Below are 6,000 nucleotides of genomic sequence, written 5' to 3'. Positions count from 1 at the left end.
TGGCCTGGAGCAGGAGAGGAGACACATGTCCCTTCCGGCTTCTGCATCCCGAGGAGCTGGACAACGTGGAGACCCTGCCTGGGACGGAGAGGCACTGTGACATCCTTCCAGTTCGCACACAACAGGAGCCCTTCCTCGGGGCTCCCCACATTTCCGTCCCCTTGGCGACTGGGCAGTCGCCACGCGGCCCAACACCCCAGAGCGTCTCCGGGAAATGGCAGTTACAGGGACAGCACAAGGGAGCCCGCGTGTCCTCCAACATGAGGCTCATGTCATGAAAAATCATACCAGTTTCTTGATGTAAAGATGGTGGGAGCCTCCTTGGCAAATACACTGCCCATTTGTGTTCACCTCGTTTCCTTCCTGGGCAGCCCCTGGCCCGGCAGCCCGCTGTGGCCTCAGAGGCACGGAATGAAACTCCGCCAGCCCCAGGCCTCACTCGCTCGCTCTCCACGGCCTTCACCTGCCCTCCGGGGCCTGAAGAATGTGAGTAATATCGTCTCACGAGACCATCAGTAGTTCCTAACGACACACCACCCTAACCCTGTTCTCTGGTTTTATTGTCATTCGGTCTGAAATTACTGGGTGCTTGCTCCTTTTCCATCAGGGCCCCCCCCTCCCCCACGTGAGCTCCTGGCGGGAGGCACCTGGACACTGCCTTTGGCAGGGGCTGCTCTCTCACTGTCTGGGGCGGGCTTGGCAGCCAGTAACGGCTCAGTCATGGACGGAATGAATGGAGATGCAATGAGGCCTCTGTAAAGCGCATATAGAAACTCAGTCCCTGTGGGGTTCTTCCTCCCCAGAGCTCCGCGTCCTCTGCTGCGTGGAGTGTGACCATGGTCTGAATGGAAGCCCCGCCCAGGGCAGGCCGCAGAAGTCAGCAGAGTCCTCCTGGCTGGGGACAAGCAGGGCTTGACTGGACTTTTATCCTCTTCCGAAGACGGCTCCCTAAGCTACACGCTTCTGCGTGGCCTGGATGAGCATGGAGCTTTCAGCCCAAGACCCCTTGCTGGTGGATCGGCCTCCTGGCCTTCCTCAGGCCCCTTTCTGCAGCCCATCCTCTCTCCTCCCTCCTCCGGTGCTGCACGTCCTGGTGAACGTCACCCGCGTTGCGATGGCCACTCAGTAGGTGGCGCTCTCTCCCACAACACGGTTCTTCCCCAGGGCAGGAGGTGTTTTGATGAATCCTCAGGCTACAGTTACATGAGCAGCGGAGTCGCCACTACCAGATGGTCATGCTGACTCTTTTGCAATGTTTCTTCCCTCCCATATGCCACACCCCACTCCCTGCTCTGCCGTCTCAGTTCCCGGAGAATGTAACAGTGCCCTACAACCTTGACCGAAGACACGCTGTCCCTTTTCCTAAGGGGAGCAGGGACGGCCGAGACACGCAGGCTAAGTTCTGTGCCGGAAGCCTGGCTTTGGTTATTTTTTTCCATTCGTTCACTCACTCATTTGTTCATTCATCAAACGTTGACTGTGGGCCAACACACACCCTGGTGCTGAGAAGAGCAGACTCTGGGGTAGGCGGCCAGGTTGGCAGCCTGCAGCTCCACTGATTAACGTTGGGGAAGTTTCTTAACCTCTCAGTGCCTCCGTTTCTTGGTCTGTAAAATGGGTGACTACAGTACTGATCTCACAGGGTTGTTTCAAGGATTAAATAAATTATTATTTACGAAGTACCAGGAGCACTAGACAAGGGCTTGTTAAATAAACACGAGCCACCTGATACTTGGCTGGTGATGGTTAAACTTTCACGTGGACTCAGTAGTGCCTGCTTCTGTTGAGGATGCTGCATTTCTGCCCCGTGTCTACATCTGGGAAATCAGCATGAGACGTGGGAATGTGGCAACCGTTTTTCTCCAGAGTGATATACAAAATAGTTATTCATCTTAAAATTGCTGGCATGTTGTGTTTGGCAAAATGTGGCGGTTACCAGTAGCCCCTCTCCCTTTCTGCTGGTCCTTTCCATCAGGGTTGTACATGTGCTCCAGTTTTCCATCTGAAAAAGAGAGGCAGAGAGAGCCCCTGACCTGCCCCTCTTCACACAGCACCCTTGGCGTCCGCAGAGCACAGCCCGCAGGGGCTTAAGGAAGAGGACCCCTTTGCTTGATGGCTGTACGTGGAGGTAGAGGCTCAAGGGACAAGTCAAGATGCCCTGATGATCCCTTTGACCTCTAGCCCTCCCAGGACACCCCACATGATTGATCCTGCTGATACTTTCCCTCAGCTCATTTAAGCACCTCCTCCTCTTGTCTCCTCTTTTTATCCTGAAATGATATCCCGACTTCCTGCCCACGGAGAGTCTGCTAAGCTCTTCCCCCTCCGGCTGTTCCTCCTGGGAGTGCTCCCTGTGCCCTCCCAGACATGCGGGCACCTACGCAAGCGTGCCCACCTCCACCCCGGCGTGTTCAGGTGCGGTCTCCCGTTCACAACGGACTTCACACACGTTGCCTGATCTAAGACCACCCAGCCATTGACAAGGGCATCTGCTGTTCATGTTTTACAAACAAGAAACAGGGAGGAGGGATTAAATGACGTCCTCAAGGCCAGGGCACAGCCAGGACAGTTCTCGGAGAAGTAAACTAGATCGGTGCCTGCTCTCAGGGACCCTGTCCTCAGCTCCTCCACCGCCTCCCTCCCACCCTGCCCTCCCTCTCGGAACTCGGAACTCGTCTCCATGGCCATGGCCTCGGTCCACCCCCCACTACAGCAGCCTTGGCTAAATTTAAAGGCCTCGGGAGCACACACCTGCCAGCACTCCAGCCCCACCCCCACTCAGCAGACTCGGGGTTTGCTTCCTCTCCTGACTCTTCTTTGTCGCCTCAGGTGTGGGCTGGAGGGGCAGCCCACCGCTCAATAAATATTGCTGAGCAGCAAACACCCACTAGGCTCTGGGAACTCACCCTGAGTTCACCTTGCGGCAGAGTGGGGAGGGTGTTAATACCAAAAACTCTCTGAGCCAGAAATTATCATAGCGACTCTGTATAATGTGCTCATGTGTTTGAAAGACAGGCAGTAGTGCGTCTATTTGGTTTTCTACTTGTCATTGTTACCTTTTCATATGAGGGCTGTCCAAGCCTGAGGTTTGGGTGAAAGTCCCTTTGGAACCAGGAAAAGGTACGAGGCCACACATCTGAGGCCTTGTCCATTGTGGGGTGGAGGGGAGTCGGGGCTTCAAACAAAGCCCAGCCCCACTGCGTGCTCCATACCCCCAGGCGCCTGCTGAGTCATGGCCCACCCTGCAACCCCATTGTGCGCCCTCCACACCCCCAGGCGCCTGCTGAGTCATGGCCCACCCTGCAACCCCATTGTGCGCCCTCCACACCCCCAGGCGCCTGCTGAGTCATGGCCCACTCCATGGCCATGGTGGGGAAGGTGCTCCTTAAAGTGACTGCTTGTTGCACTCGTGCTCCTTATGAAGTTGGTTCTGGAGGAAGAAGGGGATGGGGCGGGGGTGGGGGGGCTGGCGGGTCATGATCTGAAAATCTATTATCCTTACTTGGTGTGGAAATCTTGAGTAGGAGATGACGTGTTTTCAATGGGGTGGGGGCCTTCTTCCTGCGGGTGGGGTGAGTGGTGTCGTGACGGCTGCGGTCACAATGCTGGCGCCCTGCTGCTCACCTGTAATAAGCACACGTGTCCTCCTGGGTACGTGCTGAGCCCCGCTGGCCCTGCTTTCTTCCTAACAGCGGTTCTCAACCTGTGGGTCGCGACCCCTGAAAATACATCCTGCATATCAGATATTTACATTACGACTCAAACAGTGGCAAAATTGCAGTTATGAAGTAGCAACGAAAATAATTTTATGGTTGGGGGTCACCACGACATGAGGAACTGTATTAAAGGGTCGCGGCATTAGGAAGGTTGAGAACCACTGGAGACACCTGGCCGGTGTGGAGGGCCGACTGCCCGTGCAGTGAGGTGACATACCTCTTAGTAAACGGCAAGGTTCTAACAAAGGTTAACGTTCTGACTCCTTATTCATTCTCTGTGTCGTTACAGGCATCTGCTTCACCTCTCCGTCCCCGCACTGTGTGTGAGATGGCGCAGTGCGGCCACGCAGGGCCTGACAAACATAGGCCGTGGCCCCAGCCGTGACGCTGCCACACGTTCCACCCAGTGAAGGATGCTGCCCGGTGCAGAGAATGCCCCCCGCGGAGGGGGAAGGGCGCTTTCCCACCGCCCCACCCTGCCCGAGGGGCTCCCTCGTCCTCAGCCTGGCTCAGAGCTCCCTCGCTGGCCTGACTCCAGTCCCATCGCAAACCTTCAGCTCTGGAGATAAACATGCCGGGAAGCAGGCCGAGATGGAAACGGCTGATAAGCAGCACAGCCCAGCCTGGGAGAGATCACCTGGTGTGACTGGCCCTCCGAGGCCCGCGGCCATGCTCCCTCCTCGGTGGCTTCCCCGGGAGCAGAGGCCGGAGCTGGCGTCCTGGGCGGGACCGTGGGCGGCTGGGTGGGCGGCTCTGCCCCAGGAGGAGGTCTCACCTCCGGCCTCTGTGGAGACGAAGCCGTGCTCAGGGCTCTGCCTCCGTCCCTCCATCCATCCCCCTGAAACAACAAGCAATTGCTTTCAAGTTTGCACAATAAAATAATTCAGTTCCAAGACTCTTCCCCTCCTCTCCACACCCAACCTCCCCCAAAGAAAAACAACTAAACAAATTGCTGAGACTTTGCTCACTGTGATTCACCCCAGCCTACCCTCCCCATCGGCGGCTGCACGGCCGCCCTGGCACCTGTCCTGGCTCCCACACAGCGTCCACCTCCCCGTCCGCCTCCCTCTGGACCAGAGCCTCTCTGAAGATGGGCCACGGCTTCGGGTCCCCAGGCCCAGGGCACATCCCGGCACATCCTGGGTGCTGAATGCTGTGTGAGGGAGGAGGATGGGGTGGTAACAAGTAGCAACCCCTAGTCTAATACTGAGATGGTCTGCCCGGCCCGTGTGGCTCAGTGGTTGAGCGTCAACCCATGAAGCAGAAGGTCACGGTCCAATCCCAGGTCAGGGCACACGCCTGGGTTGGGGGTTCGATCCCCAGTAGAGTGCACGCAAGGGGCACCAATCGATGTTGCTCTCTCATCACTGATGTTTCTATCTCTCTCTCCCCCTCCCTTCCTCTCTGAAATCAATAAAAACATATTTAAAACATCCTGAGGTGGCCCCTGCAGAAAGCCCTTTAGAAACTAAAATATGCTGCGTGAATGTGTCCTCCCCCAGCTTGGAAGGAAAACACCATCTCGAACTGCGAGAAGCCACAGCCTTTCCCTCCCACAGACCCAGCGGACCCACCCAGGCATGTCCCAGGCTGCCTCCAGGTTCAGGGGTCCACCCTCCAGCAGGCAGTGGCCCCCTCCCAACTGCCTGCCCATCTCGGTCCACCGGCCTCGCCCTCCCCCTTCTCCCCATTGGACCCCGAGTGCAGCACCTCCTTCGCTTCCTCAGGGCCCAGCCCGTGGAGAACTACACCCGGCTCCTCAGAGAGATGGGGACCTGGTGGCCAGGGGTCTGTGTGTCTGTGTGTCTGTGTGTCTGAGGGGAACAGACAAGGAGACGCAGAGGAGAGGATGGCTAAGACCAGGCTGGGGCTCCTGCCTCTGCCTCCGGCCCCCTGTCATTCCATGGCTGCCTCGTGCCCCCCCTAAAGTTGAAAGCAGCGTGGTTACAAGTGCCCGCAGTGGGAAGCTGGCAGAAGGCCCGCAGCCCGCCCTTGTGCCGGGTCTGGTGAGGCGGAGCAGGTGGCGGGGAAAGGCCCAGCTCACCAACAATTCCACACACCCCTGCTCCCCCCTGACCCCCCCCCCCCGCCCCCCGCCTCGGGCTGGGCTAATTCACCCCTCTGTTCACTCAACAAGGATGTGTCCCGTGCTCCCCAGACGGACCCTCCCCACACACAGAAATGGGGTCTGTCCTCAGGCCCATCATGAAGTAGCCAAACATCGTGCCATGAGCCCAGTTCGCCCTGGCCAAGCGAGGCCCCTCCAACGGGGGCGGGGCCGGGA

This window comes from Myotis yumanensis, unplaced genomic scaffold (genome assembly GCF_028538775.1).
Source record: "Myotis yumanensis isolate MYYU_CA2020_CCGP unplaced genomic scaffold, mMyoYum1.0.hap1 SCAF_15, whole genome shotgun sequence".
Lineage (NCBI taxonomy): Eukaryota > Metazoa > Chordata > Mammalia > Chiroptera > Vespertilionidae > Myotis > Myotis yumanensis.
The sequence above is the reverse complement of the archived record's forward strand: the minus strand, read 5'-3'. Positions refer to the sequence as shown.